The following is a 23052-nucleotide window of genomic DNA, read 5'->3' on the forward strand; positions in this document are numbered from 1 at the left end:
AAAATGGTAATTCCTGGACCAGGTAGGGAAAACATAAGATGAGCCCAGAACATCTCATGGTCCTAGAAAATACAGACGCTCCAAAGATAAGTAAATAAAAAATACAAGAAAAAGATGGGTACTTGTTGAAAGAACATAGCAGACACCCTGAAGGGGCACCTAGAGGCTAAAGCTCAAGCAATTTGAGCAATACAATAAATAATGATATTATTGGATTTTGTTCCATAGAATAGAATAAATATTTGCGTCTCTACTCATATACATAATTGAATACATAAATGGAAAGAGTAGTAAGACAGCTATTGCTTAAGAAAAATTCTAAATGTATGTAGAGAGAAAGAGGAAGATGGAAAAATCCCCATTAGGCAACCTGTACAAAATAATCATTAGTGATAAGATCCACCAATGAATGCACAAATTAGTGGGAAAAGTTTGAGGTAAAAGGACATTTGCACCATATCAAAGTATCTCAATATATTAATGGGGAAGATAGCCTCTTTAAACATAGAGAAATCTAGCAGATACAACTTTAGCCAAGGAAGTGATGAAGGTAGATGCCGTCAATAAAAAGACAAACCATCACTATCACTTTAAACGTACTATGATGTACTGAGAAAGGAACATCACTTCTGGTTATTCATGCTCAAAATTCATATCCTCAATCCAATCATGAGGAAACATTAGACAAACCAAAATCTGAGGCACAGCCTACAAAACAACTAACTAGGACTCTTCAAGTTGGCAAGATTCTAAAAAATGAAGAAAGATGAAGGATGTCATAGGTTAGAGGAGACTAAGAAGACATGACAACCAATTGCAAAGTGGGGTCCTCTGTGGAATCCTGGAATATAGAAAGGATGTTATTAGAAAAACAGATGAAATTTTTTTTCCATTTTATTTATTTTTTGTTGAAGCTTAATTATACAATTTTGTGGTTTCCTGTCATACATCAACAAGAATCAGCCATAAGTACACTCATGTTGCCTCCCTCCCCAACCTCTCTCCCACCCACCCCCACCCACTCCCTTTCTAGATTGTCACAGAGCCCCTGTTTGAGTTCCCTGAGTCATACAGCAAATTCCCATTGGCTATCTATTTTTGGCATTGTAAATCTCCATTTACTTTCTCCATACATCTCACCCTCTCCCTCCTCCCATCCCCCCACCCCCACCCCACATCCGTAAGTCTGTTCTCTATGTCTGGAGAAACACATGAAATTATGATCAATAATATTTTACCAGTGCTGGTTTCCTGGTTTTGATGATTGTTCTATGGTTATATAAGATAAAAAAGAAAAAGAAAAACATTCAGGAAAGCTTAGTGTGGGGTATACAGACACTTTAGGGTATATGGAATTTCCCACAATTTTTCCATAAGTCTAAAGTTAGTTCAAAATTAAAGTTCCCTCCTTCTCTCATAAAAAGCTCCAGAGATACACATAATGTGGTATTAGACAATAGGAAAATATCCAAAGGAACAGAATTAAGAGACAGAAAGAAATCAACACAAACATAGATATGTGATTTATAACAAAGATGACATTGTAAAGCAGTGGAGAATGAAGGTATGTTTATTAAAAGGTGTTGGGTGAAATAATCGTATGCGGAGAAAAAAAGAAAATTGACTGGTGTCTCATATGCGATAGTTAATTTGTGGTGAATTCTAGATCTAAATATGAAATGGGAAATAGTATTTTAGAATGTAATATGTGAGAATATCCTTGTGATGTTGATATAAGATTTTCAAAACAAAACAAATAAAATAAAAACAACAAAGGAAAGCAGTGTTACACAGCAAATGTAAAGTTATAATTTGGACTACATTAAAATTCAGTGCCTCTTTTCAAACATATCTTCAATTAGGTGCCTGATGGAGAAGGAAATGGCAACCCATTCCAGTGTTCTTGCCTGGAGAATCCCAGGGATGGGCGAGCCTGGTGGGCTGCCATCTACGGGGTTGCACAGAGTCGGACACTACTGAAGTGACTCAGCAGTAGCAGCAGGTGCCTGAAAGGCCAAGTCACATATTGGAAGAAGATATATACAATACATGTAACTATAAAAGTCTCATATCCAGAATATATAAAGAATTCCTACAGATCAATTAAAAAAATGTTTGACAGTTGGGCAAGAGACATTTAACAGGCACTGCACTGAATGAGTGGAGAAGGCAATGGCACCCCACTCCAGTACTCTTGCCTGGAAAATTCCATGGACGGAGGAGCCTGGTGGGCTGCAGTCCATGGGGTCACTAAGAGTCGGACACGACTGAGTGACTTTACTTTCACTTTTCACTTTCATGCGCTGGAGAAGGAAATGGCAACTCACTCCGGTGTTCTTGTCTGGAGAATCCCAGGGAAGGGTGAGCATGGTGGGTTGCCGTCTATGGAGTTGCACAGAGTTGGACACGACTGAAGTGACTTAGCAGCAGCAGCAGGACTGAATGGGATACCAGCTGGTCAATAAACTCAGGGTATGTGCTTGACCTGACCTGAGCCATGACAGGCTCGATGGGCCACACTAGGCCTAGGCCTCAGGTTCTTGTAAGCATGAGTCATAATTCTAAGAAGCCCCACCAAGGTCCCCGATAACACCAAGTTCCCCGATGACACCAAGGTCCCCTCCGATGATGCCAAGGTTAAGTTAGTCACCACGAGGACCCAAGGTTGAGTCAATCACCACATACCAACTTTTGCTGAGACGAAAGACCGCCTGTATATAAGCAGCTGTGATTCAGAGCTTGGGGCTCTCGTCAAGACTCCACTGCGCTGGATGAGACTTGAGCCCTAGCTCGAGCTAGCAATAAACCCCTTTATGCTTTTGCATTGCTGTGGACGTCTTATTCTCTCAGTTTTGGGGACTTGGACACTGGGCATAACAATGACTAATGAGGAAGTCGTAAAGTAAAACCAAAATAACTTACTCTCTTCCTCTTCCCCTTCCCCACTGCCTTCTCTTTCCTTCCTTTTTTTTTTTTTTTTCCTTTCCTGTATAATTCAGTCCTAAAATCATTAGATGGGACAGAATAAGGAATGCATGGTGTCTACATATGCAGGATGCCTGTGTGGGTTGAAGCCAGAGCTAAGTAAGGGCTTCAGTGCATGTAGGTGACCCCCTATGCAGTGTCAGTCCAAACAGGGAAGGAGACCATCCAGATAGAAGTATTTTCTAGCATTTGTTTTTTGTTGTTGTTGTTCAAGGGGCCACTGAGAGAAGAGCCCCATTCAGGGCAGTGGCACAGAGCGGAGGTTCAGAAGAAAAAGGGGAATAAAAAAGTGTCCCTGTGGAAGAAGTTCAATGTGGGGTTTCAGAGTCCAAGCAGAGTGAGGAGGGCATCTGTATTGGAGTGCTATACCTAATGTCAGCTGTCGGAGCCAAGGAAGGGGAGAAAGAAGGGGTCGGTGGAGAAGTGGAGGCAAACCAGCGAGGGATGCTAGAATCTGGCAAGATGAAAAAGGCATTACTAGAGGTGTGCCTTGGTGGAGAGTGTCAAAGTTGGAGCAGGCTGGAGCAGGCACCCACATGAGGTTAGCTCAGGAAGGAAGAAAAGAGTATTATAACACGACACTACAACCTACAGACCAGAGCCTGAGTGTGACACCTGAGGGATGGTGGAGTCACAGTAGGGTGAGGAGGGTGAGTGTAAAGGGGTTTCCATTCATTGTTCCATTCATTGTTTAGTCACCAAGTCGTGTCGGTTTTTCTGTGACCCGACTGTAGTCCACCAGACTCCTCTGTCCATGGGATTTCCCAGGCAGTAGTGGGTTGCCATTTCCTTCTCCAGAGGATCTTCCCAACTCAGGGATAGAACCCACATCTCCTGCGTTGGCAGGTGGATTCTTCACCGATGAGCCACCAGGGAAGTCCCTGTATACAGGGGTAACAGTGTAGAATGCCAGGGACTGAGGATTAGGTAATAGCGGGATATTAGTGACAATACAGGAGAAGGACATGGCAACCCACTCCAGTACTGTTGCCTGGAAAATCCCATGGGCGGAGGACCCTGATGGGCTGCAGTCCATGGGGTTGGGAAGAGTCAGACACGACTTAGCGACTTCACTTTCACTTTTCACTTTCATGCACTGGAGAAGGCAATGGCAACCCACTCCAGTGTTCTTGCCTGGAGAATCCCAGGGATGAGGGAGCCTGGTGGGCTGCTGTCTATGGGGTCGCACAGAGTCAGACACGACTGAAGCAACTTAGCAGCAGCAGTAGCAGCAGTGACAATACAGCCAATGCTGATAATTTGTTGTGCACAGGAGAAATCTTTTTTGTAAGAAATATTGTTTTTGTTGTTCAGCCACTAAGTTGTGTCCAACTCTTTGTGACCCTATGGAGTGCAGCACACCAGGCTTCCCTGTCCTATAAGAAATATACCCCAAAGTAAATGTTTAGGGGTATTGTGCTTCAGGTCAGCAGTGTGCTGTCAAATGGCTGAAGAAAAGTTTTCTTGTATTTTACTTTCTACTTTTGTCTAGGTTTGAAATTATTTCTAAATTAAAAAAAATGTAAAGAGCTACAACTGGATAGGGGATTTCCGGAGCAATGATTGCATCCGATTCTGGGAAGCCGCGGCGGCCTCCGTGAGTGTGGGATTCGGGTGATGGGGCTTCCCTGGTGGCTCAGAGGTCAGAGCGTCTCCCTGGAATGCAGGAGACCTGGGTTCGATCCCTGAGTCGGGAAGATCCCCTGGAGAAGGAAATGGCAACCCACTCCAGTACTCTTGCCTGGAGAATCGCATGGAGGGAGGAGCCTGGTAGGTTACAGTCCATGGGGTCGCAAAAAGTCGGACACGACTGAGCGACTTACCTTACCTTGGTGGTGATGGTGAAGTCGCTCAGTCGTGTCCGACTCTTTGCGACCCCGTGGACTTTAGCCTACCAGGCTCCTCCGTCCATGGGATTCTCCAGGCAAGAATACTGGAGTGGATTGCCATTTCCTTCTGCAGGGGATTTTCCCGACCCAGGTATCGAACCCAGGTCTCCCACATTGGAGGCAGACGCTTTAACCTCTGAGCCACCAGGGAAGCCCTGCCTTACCTTACAACTGGATAATGAAAAAGGGAGAGAGACAGAGACAGCAAGAAAGAGACTATACCGAGTAATAACAAGAATGTGGAGAAATTGGAACATTAACACATTGATAGGTGCATAAGCTAGCACAACATTTGGAAACCTAAGCTTTATCTTCTAAAACTCAGTATATGTGTACATTAGGAACCATCACGTTCCACAGAACCTACTCATATAAGGTGTTCATTTAAATGCAAAGGATGTAATATACTGAGGGCCTGAAAGACATCCTGCAAGCAAGCTTTACAGGGCTGTCCTTATTCACTCGCACAGATTGCACTCTGTCTCCAGCTTGAACCACCAAGATCTGTCCTAGGAATCCTGCTTTCTGGAAAACTCACAGGAGAAACATTGAGCCAGCCTTTTATAACCCCTTGACTGTGTAATCAAGGTAGGTTGTCAGACCAATTAGACTAATTATAAACCAGCAGTGAAGCCGAACCAAGAGCAAATAAACAAAAATACTTCACCCTGAAGGTCACTAGAAGATGCTTATTGACTTTAAATTGCACATTTTAAATCTCATTGCTGTTATCTTGGCCAAGAGTTGAAAATCCAGATATCCAGCTTCCCCAGAGATAAAGACAGAGTTTCTGCTGTTTAGCTGGGAATCCATTCATATTGTCACATAAAAATAGATTGGAATATTTAAAGCATAATATTTATAATAACCAAAAACTGAAAGCAATACAAACAGCCATTAGAAAGAAAAACAATACAGAACAATGAATTTATGCACTACTGTTATGTAAAACAACATAGATGAATATCAAAAATAATCTACTAAGTGAAGATATTTTTTTTGAAAGAAAAAAATAGATGTATGCATGCATGCTAAGTCACTTCAGTCATGTCCAGCTCTTTGTGACCCCATGGACTATATAGCCTGCTAGGCTTCTCTATCCGTGAAATTCTCAAGGCAAGAATACTGGAGTTGCCATACCATCTTCAGGTGTGTGTGTGTATATATATATATTATGTATATACATAATATATCAAGGTGTGTGTGTATATACATATATATTATTTATATATATCAAGGTGTGTCTATATTTATATTATATATTATTAATATAATATATAATATATATTTATATTATATGTAAATTATTATATTATAAATTATTTATATATAATATAATATAAATATAGACACACCTTGATGTATATATGTATGTGTATATAGATACTATACACATCAATGTGTGTCTATATATTATATATACTACATCATATACACGTATATATATTATATATACATCAAGGTGTGTCTATATTTATATTATATTTTATAATATATTTTATCTTTATATTATATATACAATATATTTTAAATATATATTATATAATATATATTTCTATATATATAATATATAAAATATTTTTAAAATATATTTTAATATATAATATTTTATATTTATATTATATTATGACACACCTTGATGTGTATATATAATATATGTATATGATCTATTATTTATAATACATATAATATAATATATAGACACACCTTGATGTATATAATATATTATATATATATACACACACACATACATACATGGATAGATAGATAATTTCATTTATATAAAGTTCAGTATCCAGGCAAAATTAATCTTTTGTGTAAGAAATCAGATTAGCAGTTGCCTTTGGAAAAGAAAAGAGGACTGATAACTGAGAGTGAACATGAAACTTGCAATAGGGTAACAGTTGCAGGTTAAATGCTATTTCCTGACTTGACAGATAGTTTAATGGCTGTACTCACTTTGTAAAAATTAATCAAGCTTAAAATTTATCATTATATGTACATATTGATATGTTGATATAAGTAACTTTTAAAATGTTTTATGTATACATACACAGGTATGTGCACACACACATACTCAAAAGGCATACCTGCCTTTATATTGTATATATAATATAAAGATAAAATATATTATAAAATATAAATATAGACACACCTGGATGTATATATATAATATATATACATGTATATGATGTATTATATGTAATATATAGACACACATTGATGTGTATAATATAATATACACATTTAACATGTTTCTTTATTATTATAGGATGTGTTTCTTTATTGTTATACCTATTAAAGTTTTTCTCTATTATTTTTTTGAGTGTTTCCTTCTTATTTTTCCTGTTCTATCCCTTGGTGACTCCTTTAGGTGGATATTTGATTTATGGGTTTAATTTCCATGTCATTTAATTTTTTCTTAACTTTTAAAATCTTTTTATACATTTAAAAGCTTATTTTCAGTTGATTCACTGAGGTTGATCTTCTATCTTACTAATTCAATACAAAGGTATAGAATATTCATGCATATAATACTAGGCAGCTACTTAAAAAAATGGAAGCTGTTGGTCTTACAGTATATAGTTACCATCGTAATAGGAATATAATTTTTCACTTTTAAATGAAATATAATACAATTTATGTAGTATGTTACTTTAGTCAAAAATTTCTGTGTGCATGTGGTCTGTATTTCTTAATGTATTGTTAGAAATGTATAACATTATTTGGGTGATTTGGTTACCAGTAACAGAAGTTGGTGATTTGTTTGCAAGTAATAGAAGAGTAAAAGAGAATTTCTTAATAATGGCATAAGAAATCAAGTCTTCCCATTTTTCTGTGTAACAAGACCTCTCAAATGGCAAATACCACATTCTCTGCAACATTTCAACAACGTTATCAAACACCCAGGTTTTTCTCTGTCTTTCTATACTGCTATCTTTAGTATGCTTGCTTTTCATTCCTTCACAAAAGAAAAGGAGGAATTAAGTCAACATTTATATTCGTTTTTGCTCCAATAATGCAACTAAAGGAACACACTAATATGTCAAGAAACATATTTTCTATTTCTTGATTTTGAGTTTATGGCTTAGTTGAAGCACTTCTACATCAGACTGTGGGTGAGGTTCAAGTGTGTTTCATGAGTCTTTCAATCCTGGACCCAGGTTAATGTACAGAGTCTACTTAGGACATATGATTTTTATAATTCAGTGCAAGGAAATACATGATGCTTCTTAAAAGTTTTGCTTAAAATAGGTACTATCTCACTTCTAGATGACAATGTGTGCTCAGTTGTGTCCAATTCTTTACAACCCACGGAGTGCAGCCCTCCAGGCTCCTCTATCCATGGGGATTCTCCAGGCAAGAACTGAAATGGGTGGTCATGCCCTTCTCCAGGGGATCTTCCTAACTCAGGGATAAAACCTATGTCTCTTAGGTCTCCTGCATTGACTGGTGGATTCTTTACCACTAGCACTACCTGGGACACCCGTACACAGGAAGCCCAAGTACCTGGCGTTAGCTCAGTTGGTTCTAATGATGCTAATAGTGCTAATAATGCCAAGGTCATGGGTTCCATCCCCATACAGGCCAAACTCTGCAATGTCTCTGACCAATGTAGAGAGGAAACAAATAATTACGAACAAATAAGACAATATACTATGTCTTATTGACTATGCCGAAGTCTTTGACTGGGTGGATCACAATAAACTGTGGAAAATTCTGAGAGAGATGGGAATACCAGACCACCTAACCTGCCTCTTGAGAAACCTATATGCAGGTCAGGAAGCAACAGTTAGAACTGGACATGGAACAACAGACTGGTTCTAAATAGGAAAAGGAGTACGTCAAAGTTGTATATTGTCACCCTGCTTATTTAACTTATATGCAGAGTGCATCATGAGAAACGCTGGACTGGAAGAAGTGCAAGCTGGAATCAAGATTGCCGGGAGAAATATCAATAACCTCAGATATGCAGATGACACCACCCTTATGGCAGAAAGTGAAGAGGAACTAAAAAGTCTCTTGATGAAAGTGAAAGTGGAGAGTGAAAAAGCTGGCTTAAAGCTCAACATTCAGAAAAGGAAGATCATGGCATCCAGTCCCATCACTTCATGGGAAATAGATGGGGAAACAGTGGAAACAGTGTCAGACTTTATTTTGGGGGGCTCCAAAATCACTGCAAATGGTGACTGCAGCCATGAAATTAAAAGATGCTTACTCCTTGGAAGAAAAGTTATGACCAACCTAGATAGCATATTCAAAAGCAGAGACATTACTTTGCCAACAAAGGTCCATCTAGTCAAGGCTATGGTTTTTCCTGTGGTCATGTATGGATGTGAGAGTTGGACTGTGAAGAAGGCTGAGAACCGAAGAATTGATGGCTTTTGAACTGTGGTGTTGGAGAAGACTCTTGAGAGTCCCTTGGACTGCAAGGAGATCCAACCAGTCCATTCTAAAGGAGATCAGTCCTGGGTGTTCTTTGGAAGGAATGATGCTGAAGCTGAAACTCCAATATTTTGGCCACCTCATGTGAAGAGTTAACTCATTGGAAAAGACTCTGATGCTGGGAGGGATTCGGGGCAGGAGGAAAAGGGATGACCGAGGATGAGATGGCTGGATGGCATCCCCGACTTGATGGACGTGAGTTTGAGTGAACTCCAGGAGATGGTGATGGACAGGGAGGCCTGGCGTGCTGCAATTCATGGGGTTGCAAAGAGTCAGACACAACTGAGCAACTGAACTGAACTGAAGACGATATACCAAACAGTCATGGCTTAGACCAATAATGGTTCATTCCCTCAGATTGGGAGAGGAATCCAAGTTCTGTAAACTTGTTGCAATGTGCACAAAATATGATTATTATAAACTAAAGGATTGTGGTTATTGACCAGACAATCAACATTACCTGACATAGGTCATATCAACATTATGATGAGTAAGACCTGGACGGAGAAGAGAAGGGGTGAGACAGTGTGAGACAAGAATGAAACAGTTCTGTGTTTTCTTCTCTCTATTTAAGCAAATAAAATGTAAGCCTCTTCTAATCAGGAAAATGTACCACATTGGAAAAGTAACTCAGATGTTGATGAAAATATCACCAGTTTATTTATTGATTAAGCATTTTAATTCAACAATTTGGAGACAGACTTTTTGTCTTCCAGGAGCCATTCTGCCTTATTTCAAAGAGGCCAAAATCTATGTATTTTGAGTATTAACTTCATATTATATCCAACAACTCTGTGACATGTTGGAGGAGAAACTCCCAACTGGTCTTACCTTCAGGACAGCCATATTTTTACTATTTTAATTCTGGCACATTCACTGACACAGACTGTTCACTTATGTTACTGTCATGGACAAGTGATGCAGGGAGAGAAACACTGCTGATCTGTGAAATTAGACAATACATTAAATCTGTCTTGGTATTTCAGCCACAGTAAGTACCATGTTTAATTAGGTTTATGAAATGACATCTTGTTCAGGGCAAGGATCAGTATGGAAGAGAAGCTTTAATGGATGCTAAATTAAATGCCTAAGCTAAACTGTTATATGTACAAGTCTGTAATTTCAGACCTATGTCTCTCAAATGAATCACAAACTGACTTCTTTGAGCATCCCATAGGACATAGTTTGTGTGACATTATATGGAATTAATTTTAAAAGCTTAGTCTGACTTCTTTCCAATTATATGCCAAAAAACATAACTGGAAACACTCTTTTTCTGCATTTTCTCACATTTCCTCTGTAATACTAAGTTAATAGATGGCTTTAAAACTAAAATCACAGTAAGTGCAAGAACCTACCCAACTCTTAATATCTGAATATTAGGATTTATCAAATGTAGCATGTCTAAATATACAAAATCAACCTTTTCTGGTTTTCTGGAACTGCTTAGATGTGGAAATAAAGACCTCATTTCATGTAGAAGTGCCCTATGAGGCACAATTTTCATAAAGGCCATTTAAATGACTTTTATTTGTAGACCAGACTGTGTGTGCCTGAAACCCCAGACTAATGAGACAATTTTTCAGAGGATTTCTCTTCTAAATAAACAAGGCCATTTGCACTGACCCAGGAATCTTAGTTGTAGCTAAAAGACTAATTAGACCAATATTATAATGGGCACATCTAAAACAGTAAAAGGAATATTCTTTCCATCTTCAAGGTTAGATGCTCCTTCAAATGAAATCAATTTATCTGGATTGTCTTTAATGTTTTCCTTTGCACCTATAAAGAAACTGAAAGACTTTTCCTTTTAAGAAACATTTTGAAAATTCATTATTTTTACAATATATGCATATATAAACTCTTCTATAAATGGATTCCCAAACTAAATTTTTCCCTTGGTAATTTTATTAAAAAAAAAAATTAGAACAAATCATTATGAGTAGAATGCTTTCAATTAAGACATAATTAATTAAATGTGCAAATGCAGAATACATTTGGCTGTGCAATTAGATGACTGATTATACTGGAAATCTAATTTCATACTTAAATTGCCAGCCACACCCCCATCTTGATCTACTGACCCACCATAATTGACCACAAGGTTGGACCTTACCCCTGGAGGAAGTGACCTCAGTGAATAGCGTTTTTGCAGTGATTCTATAATCATCTCTTCATGTCTGTCTTTAAACAGTGATTAGAAACAGCATGCATGAAGAAGCTTCTTGCCTTTCTTCTTATTTAAAATAAAACAAGATGCTTATTGAAAAATAAGTGGTGCATAACTTGGCAAATTGTGAAAGATCTCTTTTTATCCCATTGTACTTAGTAACCTTTCTATTCAGACACTCTTTAAAAGTAAGTTGATAATAAAAATGATGAACATGTATGAAAAGTTACTGAGCTTTGAATTTTTTACTTCCAATTTATTTAGTATGGCATTGCAAATTGTCTTTAAGTTATAGATACAAATATGTGAAAGCCACACTTAGCTATTAGTATTTATGGGTTAGAAATGTCCTCAAACTAACAAAGACAGTGAATTTTAGTGCCATAAGTAGTGGAAGGGGTGATTTAGCAAGGATTCTAACTGATGTGCCTCAATGTTGCTCAAAATTGAAGAGATTCCCATCTCATATACAAAGTGGAAGTGTTAGTTGCTCAGTCATGTCTGACTCTTTGGGACCCCATGGATTGTAGCCCACCAGGCTCCTCTGTCCATAGGATTCTTCAAGCAAGCATACTAGAGTGGGTTGCCATTTCCTTCTCCAGGGGATCTTCCTGACCTAGGGACTGAACTTGGGTCTCTTGCATTGTAGGTAGATTATTTACTGTCTGAGCCACTAGAGAAGACTTGACATACACAAAACGACTTCTAATTCCAAAAATTAAAGTCAGTATTTATCTTCTGAATCAGACATTGCTTTAAGTTTCCTGAATAGTTGAAAAATTTGTAAAATGTTTTCAAGGGTTCTAAAAAGTCAGTAATTGGGAAAGGAGGAAAACATTAATGAAAGTGAGGATGTTTGTCGAATGTCTATTCTGTCCCCAGCCATAAGCTACATATTCTTTTGCATCATGTCTATATTCGTCAGTTTTTAATGTATCATCAATCAGCTCCAAGCCCTTACTTTATATCTTTTCATGAGATGCTGGGTCTGGAAATCTGCAAACTATCTTTCCCAGAGTCAGCACACAGAGCATCATGGGAATATCTCTTGGATAAAAGAAATCTCTTTAGCCTGAATTATGGTCATTAGCATTTTAGCTCATTGAGTTAGATGTTTTCCTCTTCAGATAACATTCAGAAATGCAAACGTCCACCAAAGAGAAGAACAATCTCCTTTTGGGTCACTGAAGCTTCAATATTAGCAGATTTGTTCCCTAGTTTTCTTCAACAGTAGTGGGTACTTTGTCACTAAGGCAGCATAGGGATCCTGGATAGAACCAAGAAAAGCATTGTAAACAAAGGAAAATAGACAGCATCAAAGCTTATTGCTCTTGTAATCATTGTCTTATTTTGATTCTAGAACTATTGAGGGATCTCTGTTTCCCATTGTGTGTGGTTCTTGATCCAATTGCGGTCTGACCTTTAGGAGCTGACTGTAAAATCAAGAATATTGAGAAACAAAGATACCCAATTGTTAACAGTCCTTAACTAGGAAATTGAAAACAGTGGTTCTCAACCTTCACTACTTGTTGGAACCACCTGGGAAATTTAAGGTTGCTGATACGTGGGTACTGTGCCTAGAAATTTAAAAATTCTCCAAATGATTCTGACATTCTAGTCAAGGTGAAGACTAACTACTCCAAAGAGCTATTAAAATTTACTTTTATTATGTGCCCACAGGATTTATGATTTAGGAAGACCTAGCACAAAGAAATGGCACCCCACTCCAGTATGCTTGCCTGGAAAATCCCATGGACGGAGGAGCCTGGTAGGCTGCAGTCCATGGGGTCGCTACGAGCTGGACACGACTGAAGCAACTTAGCAGCAGCACAAAGAAAAGATTAAAAAATTCATTATTCTCTTATTCTCAGCATCCCATTCAAAATCCACGCTTTTCTTACTTCCATGCCCATTTTTCCACCAAACAACCTTTGCCTCCTGCTGCTGCTGCTGCTGCTGCTGCTGCTGCTAAGTCGCTTCAGTCGTGTCCGACTCTGTGCGACCTCATGGACTGCAGCCTACCAGGCTCCTCCATCCATGGGATTCTCCAGGCAAGAACACTGGAGTGGGTTGCCATTTCCTTCTCCAAACCATGAAAGTAAAAAGTGAAAGTGAAGTCGCTCAGTCGTGTCCTACTCTTAGTGACCTCATGGACTGCAGCCTACCAGGCTCCTCCGTCCATGGCATTTTCCAGGCAAGAGTACTGGAGTGGGGTGCCATCACCTTCTCCAGCCTCCTGCTGCTAGAAGGAGCTAACAGTTAAGGGACTGTTTCACCAGATGTTTAAAGACAACAGTAGTCACAGAAAATGTGAGATATCACAAAGTCCCACTTTTAGTGAAAAGGTGCAAAGAGAAATAGGTTTTGATGGAGAACTCTTTGAATGATGCAAGATTCCCTAGAAACTGTGTTTTTTGCATTGATAGTTGGTTTTCTATGGAGAGATAAACTGAAATACGAATAAAAAATGGAAAGTTAGAGATGATTGTTTTTTCTTTTCAGGACCCGTATGTAACCTTGTGGAAGGCAACCAGAAGAGTCAGAGAGGTATGTGGACTCATATAGCCAGGATAAGAGAAGGTAGGAAAATAAACATGAGATAAGAAGTAGGTATGTTGTATATAACATGATTCAATATTTGTATATATGGCAAAATTATCACCACAATAATTCTAATTAGCATCTTTCACCATACAAAGTCACAGAAATTTTTTCTTTTGATGAGAAATTTTAAGATCTATGTGTTTGTAGTTTTAATAAAAGACTCAGCTCCCTCTATGAGCCTAAAATTCCAATGGCATTCTTTGTGTCTTCTTCCAATTTTCTACCTAGAAATGTGGGGTTTCTTTAAGATTAACTTTAGCTGAAGAAGGATTGGCAGGGTCAATGTGACAGGTGTTTATTGATACCCCAGATAAATGGTTGTTAAATTTGAGTATGTGGTCAGAAACACCTGAAGGGTTTATTTTAAAAATCAAAGAGAAAATCTATTTCTGTAAGTAGGAAAAATGAAAGGCAAAGTAACTATTTTTAGTTATTTAACTATTTTTCCTTCTGGTCATGATGAAGCTAGCGTCATCTGATAGATTCTAGACTCAAAGTGATGCTTCAGAGTGTGGGGAGGATATATGGAAAGGTGCTGCATATGCATGACCATTCTAGGCTCCATTTACCTTTTACTGTGTGCATAAAGTCTCTGGTAGAAAAGCACATGGAAGTGATAAGAATTTTTAAATAATTGAATGAAACAGGATGCTGTTGAAAACCCAGTTTTATGTGCCTGAAAAGAATGAAGAAGGGGGAGAACTGAGATGATTGTTAGAGAAAAATAGAGAAGAGAAGCAGTCCTGGTTAAGGAGGTCCCACCCTGCCTGTTTTTAACATGAAGTTCCCTAGGAAGCCTACATATGAATGTATACCTTTATTATTTTCTGCATATTTACAATGATAAATAAATTTGAGTTTACTGGCAAACATTAAAAGATAGAGGACTTTCCCAGGTGTATCAGTACAGTCTATTAAATAATCCATCATTTTCTCATGTAATTGAATTTACCACATAGATCTTCTGGTGCTTTTCATATGTATTGGATGCTGTTTCTGGATTCTCTTTTCTGTGCCACTGATCTGTTTGTCCTCTTATATAAATGCAATCATAAATTAATTATTCATAATATTTCATAAATATTCAGAATGGCAACCCACTCCGGTACTCTTGCCTGGAAAATTCTATGGATGGAGGAGCCTAGTAGGCTACAGTCCATGGGGTCGCAAAGAGTCGGACACGACTGAGTGACTTCACTTTCTTTCTATAGTTCCTTTTGAAAAAGGAAATGGCAACCTACTCCAGTGTTCTTGCCTGGAGAATCCCATGGACGGAGGGGCCTGGTGGGCTACAGTCTATGGGGTTGCAAAGAGTTGGACATGACTAAGCAACTAACACACATACACACACACACAATCATTATGGTCTTTTTCTTGACTCTTCTTTGGTAAGGGTTATCATTTCTAATATAAATCTAGATTTAGTTTCTCCAGTTGGAAAGAGCTGTTGAGTTTCTGATTGGAGTTTCATTAAATGTATATATTAATTCAAGAGAATAAACAATGCTCTGAAATTAAGCTTTCTCATCAAGAAGATTGTGTGTTCCTTTCAGATTTTGTCTTATATCTTTTAATACAAGTTAATAGTTTTCTTCGTATAGACCAGTGACTCTTAAACTCAATACGACACTAGAATTATTTACAAGCTTTAAAAAATGTGGTTGCATAGGGTTCACACCTAGAAATTATGATTTGTCTGAGAACATCAGGATATTTTAAAGCTCCCCAAGGTACTTTTAAATAAAGACAAGGTTGATAATCATAAATATGTCTTGTGGCTTTTATGTTAAATTTATTCCTAAATATTTTATATTTGGGGGGAGCCTTTTCCAATAATATGTCTTTAATCACCTTTCAACTCTCTTCTATTGGGTTTGGTCCATCCAAGTTTCCCACATAACTTAACAATAGGTGCTTTTTAGGAATTCATTCATTTACTCCAGGTTTTCAAATATATTCCAATAGAGTTCTATATTCTCTTTTCATAATTTTTTGGTGTTGCTCTTAATCTCCTTATATACTTTCTCATTACACATTTCCTTCTTTTTCTCTAGCAGTTTTATTTTATTGGATATGTATTAAAATTGTCCTGCCGGATATTTCTCTTTCTTGATTTTCACACTAATTTTCTTTGTCATCTCCTAGAGACCCATTTCTGATTATTGGAAGCATACAGATCGTGCAAAAAAGGGACTTTGGAAGTCTGTTCTTGCAGGTTCCTGCCAAGGCACTTGGATAAAGCCTCTTGGCTGTTTGTACTCCAGATACTCTTTTTGCTACACATGCACAAAATCCTCCAATTGCCACTTGCTGCTTTATTTTGGGGAACCAGGAAATCCAGTGCCTTGTAGGAGACCCATGTTGCCATTCTCCCAGTTGTGCCCTCAGATATTTGAAAGCCATGCCCTTCCCTGGAATGGCCACTTTCTTGTCAATGCTCATCCCTAGGCTCTGATGCTGCTGTCTCGTTCTTTGGCCACTTGCCTACCATAAGGGCGGAGAAGGCAATGGCACCCCACTCCAGTACTCTTGCCTGGAGAATCCCATGGACAGAGGAGCCTGGTGGGCTGCAGTCCATGGGGTCACTAAGAGTCAGACACGACTGAGAAACTGCACTTTCACTTTTAACTTTCATGCATTGCAGAAGGAAATGGCAACCCACTCCAGTGTTCTTGCCTGGAGAATCCCAGGGACAGAGGAGCCTGGTGGGCTGCCATCTCTCGGGTCACACAGAGTCGGACACAACTGAAGCGACTTAGCAGCAGCAGCAGCCACTACTATAAGGGAGACATCTCTGTGCCAGTGCTTTCTGTTGAAGCCTGACTCCTTTCTGCTGGGTGAAAAGAAAGCTAGTTATATGTAGGGTGCCACATTCCCTCCAATGTTAGGATAAGACATCACTTAGACTTCACATCCTTTCACTGAGTCTCTCAATCTGCCTGTCTTTGATGAACATTCAACTCACCCTCCCCTGAACTGTGTTGTCCAAACACATATCACAAAGTTCTTCTCAAATTTATAGTTATCTTTAGCTGGTTTATTTGCTCACATTTATTTGCCTAGTGTTGTGTAAGGAAAGAAAGAAAAAAAAGAATCAAGCATGTGAGTACATATTAGAGAAAAACAGTGCTTAATGGGCATGAAATGGGTGCATCTAAAAACTTTAGTATATTAACTGTAAATACACTGCATAAAATTTGATCTTTAAAAAAAAGTTATTTCAGTGTTGATGCCAAGGGAGAGTGTTTTATAGGTATTCTGAACATCAAAGGAACACCATGGGGTTAATTGGGGTGCCTTACACAAATAGCCATTGTACTACATTGAAGCTATTTTGGCAGTAGTGCCTGATGTGTAACAGATGGTGAAACAAAATAATTATATGTAAATTGTTGTTGCATGAACTTCTTATCCAGTGTTAGATTTCTTGATGGAACTTGAACATTCTAGTTGAGCTACCAAGAAAAACTGGAAAACAGGGATGGAGTGGAGGCATGATATTACTTTTCTTCCCCTAATGTTTCTGCTTGAGCTTATAGACAAGTAGTTTTTTATTCTCTTGCAATTCAGGAAGTCTGAAAAGAACTATTCTAGTCTCTTTTTATCTCCACATTGAATAGTTTTACCTGTTTGGCGAGGCTGGTTTTTGTATGCTTAAAAAACAGTCACATTATCAGTGGAAATGGTAATTAGGCCAAAAAGAAATTGCTTTTAAAAACCATATGTGGTTTCTCTCCTATTGTGCTATCTGGACTCAGACATAGCAGGTGTTTATGCTTCTGTTCCTATATTGCAAGACACTGAGGGAAAGTGCAACAATTTGCTACTTTTTTGCCTGAGTTTTGATGGGTAAATCATATCATCTCTGCCTCCTGGGATAACCTCTCTTTATTCTCATGCCTCATTTTGATCAGAAGTGTTTCCGATTAAGCTGTAACTGAAAAGCCTATCCAATGGGAATTTTTAGACCTCCGCTGATGCCTTTGTTGATGCAGTTTACACTCCAGATCCTCACGTGGAAGTTCAGACTTGTTTTCCATCTGTTAAAATGAGAAGGAACTGCAAGGTAGTAATTCCCAGTCCCAACAATTTGTAAAATTAACTCCATGGTTAATCTGGCTAACAACTAACTTTTTTAAAATCCATTTTTTTCCCAATACAATTTAACACTGATTATTGCCTTTACATACAGATAACATTACACTTCATGCATTAACCTCAGTGCTAACTACTTGTTTTACTTCAATTCAGTTCAGTTCAGTTCAGTCACTCAGTCGTGTCTGACTCTTTGTGACCCCATGAGTCACAGCACTCCAGGCCTCCCTGTCCATCACCATCTCCCAGAGTTCACTCAAATTCACGTCCATCGAGTCAGTGATGCCATCCAGCCATCTAATCCTCTGTCACCCTCTTTTCCTCCTGCCGCCAATCCCTCCCAGCATCAGAGACTTTTCCATTGAGTCAGCTCTTTGCATGAGGTGGCCAAAGCATTGGAGTTCCAGCTTTAGCATCATTCCTTCCAAACAACACCAAGGAATGATCTCCTTTAGAATGGACTGATTGGATCTCCTTAAAGTCCAAGGGACTCTCAAGAGTCTTCAACACCACAGTTCAAAAGCATCAATTCCTCGGCTCTCGGCTTTCTTCACAGTCCAACTCTTGCATAGACACATGACCACTGGAAAAACTATAGCCTTGACTAGATGGACCTTAGTCGGCAAAGTAATGTCTCTGCTTTTGAATATGCTATCCAACAGGTCATAACTTTTCTTCCAAGGAGTAAGCGTCTTTTAATTTCATGGCTGCAGTCACCATCTGCAGTGATTCTGGAGCCCAAAAAAATAGTCTGACATTGTTTCCACTGTTTCCCCATCTATTTCCCATGAAGTGATGGGACCACACGCCATGGTCTTCGTTTTCTGAATGTTGAGCTTTAAGCCAGCTTTTTCACTCTCCACTTTCACTTTCATCAAGAGGCTTTTTAGTTCCTCTTCACTTTCTGCCATGAGGGTGGTGTCACCTGCATATCTGAGGTTATTGATATTTCTCCCGGCAATCTTGATTCCAGCTTGCGCTTCTTCCAGTCCAGCATTTGTCATGATGTACTCTGCATAGAAGTTAAATAAGCAGGGTGACAATATACAGCCTTGACGTACTCCTTTTCCTATTTGGAACTAGTCTGTTGTTCCATGTCCAGTTCTAACTGTTGCTTCCTGACCTGCATATAGGTTTCTCAAGAGGCAGGTCAGGTGGTCTGGTATTCCCATCTCTCTAAGAATTTTCCACAGTTTATTGTGATCCACACAGTCAAAGACTTTGGCATAGTCAATAAAATAGAAATAGATGTTTTTCTGGAACTCTCTTGCTTTTTCCATGATCCAGCGGATGTTGACAATTTGATCTCTAGTTCCTCTGCCTTTTCTAAAACCAGCTTTAATATCTGGAAGTTCATGGTTCACGTATTGCTGAAGCCTGGTTTGGAGAATTTTGAGCATTACTTTACTAGCAAGTGAGATGAGTGCAGTTGTACAGAAGTTTAAGCATACTTTGGGATTGCCTTTCTTTGGGATTGGAATAAAAACTGACTTTTTCCAGTTCTGTGGCCACTGCTGAGTTTTCCAAATTTGCTGGCATATTGAGTGCAGCACTTTCACAGCATCGTCTTTCAGAATTTGAAGTAGCTCAGCTGGAATTCCATCACCTCCACTAGCTTTGTTCGTAGTGATGCTTTCTAATACCCACTTGACTTCACATTCCAGGATGTCTGGCTCTAGGTGAGTGATCATACCATCGTGATTATCTCAGTCATGAAGATCTTTTTTGTACAGTTCTTCGTTTATTCTTGCCAGCTCTTCTTAATATCTTCTGCTTCTGTTAGGTCCATACCATTTCTGTCCTTTATCGAGCCCATCTTTGCATGAAATGTTCTCTTGGTATCTCTAATTTTCTTGAAGAGATCTCTAGTCTTTCCTGTTCTGTTGTACAGTTTCCAAAATTTTACACTTTCTTTCTGCCTAAACTCATCCACAAAAAGACCTGCGTCTTAAAAATATTGAGCTGTTTTGAATTCTGAATCAAAACTAGCTTAACTGTCAAATAGTTAAAAACAAATTATTTTGTGAAAGCTTTTATGGATTAAATTCAACATGCGATACCATTAATAATGGAATTCTCTGCTAGATAGGAGATAGGTAAAATCACAAAGCCCAGGTCTACAGTTTACTGAGGATTTTGATATGTGTAGTTGTCTTATGTGCATGCATGCGTGCTGTCAGTTGTGTCCAACTCTTTGCAACCTTATGGGCTGTAGCCTGCCAGGCTTCTCTGTCCAAGGGGTTCTCCAGGCAGGAATACTGGACTGGGTTACCATGCCCTCCTCCAGAGGGCTTTCCCCACCTAGGGATTGAAACTGCATCTCCTGTATTCCCTGCATTGGCAAGCAGATTAATCAGTAACAAATGCTATAAGAAGGTATTGTAGCCTGGGTGGCTTAACCAACAGAAACTGATTTATCAATTGATTTGTCAAGTCTAAGATCAGGGTTCCAATGGATTCAGTGTCTGGTGAGAGCCTACTTCCTGAATCATAGACAGTCATTTTATGCTTACATGGTGGAGAGAAACATCTTTCTTCTCATAAAAGCATTAATCCCATTTCATGAAGGCTCACCCCCCATGACTTAGTTACCTCCCAAAGGCCTCACCTCCTAATACCATCACATTGTGGATGAGGTCTCAGCATATGAAAGCTGGGAAACAAACATTCAGCTCATGAGAACAGTGAATATTGTTGATGGTCCAGCAGATGTCCTGGAGCCCCTTTGCTCTTTTTGTGAATCCTCTGCCAGCTGCCTTGTATTTTGCTTCTGAAGACCTGCATCTGAGACCCTTTGGCACACTCTGCAGAGGGTATAGGAGTTGTCATCAGGGAGGTTAGGGTCCTCAGAGCAGCTTTTCAGCAATGGCTGATGTTTAGTTTCAAACGTCTGAAAGTCTTAATCCTGTTGATGCGGTTCTCAAGGCAAGAATACTGAAATGGTTTGCGATGCCCTTCTCCAGTGGGCCACATTTTGTCAGAACTCTCCACCATGACCCGTGTGTCTTGGAGGGCCCTACACAGCATGGCTCATAATTTCATTGAGTTACACAAGGCTGTGGTCCATGTGATCAGTTTGATTAGTTTTCTGTGGTTGTGGTTTTCATTCTGTCTCCCTTCTGAAGAATAAGGATAAGAGGCTTATGGAAATTTCCTGATGGGAGAGACTGACTCTGGGGAAAACTGGGTCTTCTTCTGGTGGACAGGGCGATCAGAAGGACAAGCTGGAATCAAGATTGTGGGAGAAATATCAATAACCTCAGATACACGTATGACACCACCCTTATGGCAGGAAGCGAAGAAGAACTAAAGAAACTCTTGATGAAAGTGAAAGAGGAGAGTAAAAATGTTGGTTTAAAACTCAACATTAAAAAAAACTAAGATCATGGCAACTGTCCCATCATTTCATGGAAAATAAATGGGGAAACAATGGAAACAGTGACAGACTTTATTTTGGGGGGCTCCAAAATCACTGCATATGGTGACTGCAGCCATGAAATTAAAAGACGCTTGCTTGTTGGAAGAAAAGCTATGACCAACTTAAATGGCATATTAAAAAGCAGAGATATTACTTTGCCAACAAAGGTCCATCTAGTCAAATCTATGGTTTTTCCAGTAGTCATGTAGGGATGTGAGAGCTGGACTATAATGAAAACTGAGTGCCAAAGAACTGATGCTTTTGAACTGTGGTGTTGGAGAAGACTCTTGAGAGTCCCTTGGACTGCAAGGAGATCCAACTAGTCCATCCTAAAGGAAATCAATCCTAAATGCTCATTGGAAGGTCTGATGTTGAAGCTGAAACTCCAGTACTTTGGCCACCTGATGCAAAGACCTGACTCATTGGAGAAGACCCTGATGTTGGCAAAGATTGACGACAGGAGAAGCGGATGCTAGAGGATGAGATGGTTGGATGGAGAGGATCACCAACTCAATGGACATGAGTTTGAGCAAGCTCTGGGAGTTGGTGATGGACAAGGAAGCCTGGTGTGCTGGAGTCCATGGGGTCACAAAGAGTTGGACATGACTGAGCAACTGAACTGTACTGTATGAAAGTCTGGCCCCTGGACTCCAGTTGGATGAGGCTGAAGCTGGACTTTGCCTGAAATCACAGCCTTGCTTGGTTCCCCCTTTGCTCCTCTTCTTCCTCCATCCCTTTCCTGATTTCCTCTGAAATCACTTTCTTAATAAATCACTTCCACTGGAATCCTTATCTCAACGTCATCGTGAGGAGAAGCTGACCCAAGAAACCTGGTAACAAACAGCTTTACAATAAAATAATAACAATCAGAATGTGAGCAGTGTCCTTCATGGAACAGGCTACTATATACATATTTCTTCTTAAGCCAACAGCAGTCTGATACTCATTAGGGGTCCCTCACAAATATTTGGGTAAAATAGAAAGGAAATCAACTATCATTGAATAGGTGATATGAGGCCAGCTCAACAGATGAAGGAAATTGGCAACCTGTTTTGTATCTAAATTTGTAAGGCAACACCAGAAATCTGTTGAACATAACACCAGAAAGTATCTCCTTTAGGGGTTTTCAAAGAACTTGAAATATGATTTATTGAATTTAAGATACAGTTTTGTCCAAGAGAACTGATGGGATGGAGCATAGGGAAGATGGATCTGGAAAAAGGCCAAAGATGACAGAAGATTTCTGGTACCTAGAAAAAAAGTGTTGCAAGTAATTGCCTTAGTAAGGAAAGAAATGGAGATAAAATTTGTTTTTAATTGGCTATAATCTTCTTTATTCTCCATATTTCCACAATAACATTATTAATTTTATAATATAAGAGAGAAAGTGTTTATTACTTTGCAACTTTACAGTTACAAGATAATCCAAAATAAAATTCCCATTA

Source organism: Capricornis sumatraensis, chromosome 3 (genome assembly GCF_032405125.1).
Source record: "Capricornis sumatraensis isolate serow.1 chromosome 3, serow.2, whole genome shotgun sequence".
NCBI lineage: Eukaryota > Metazoa > Chordata > Mammalia > Artiodactyla > Bovidae > Capricornis > Capricornis sumatraensis.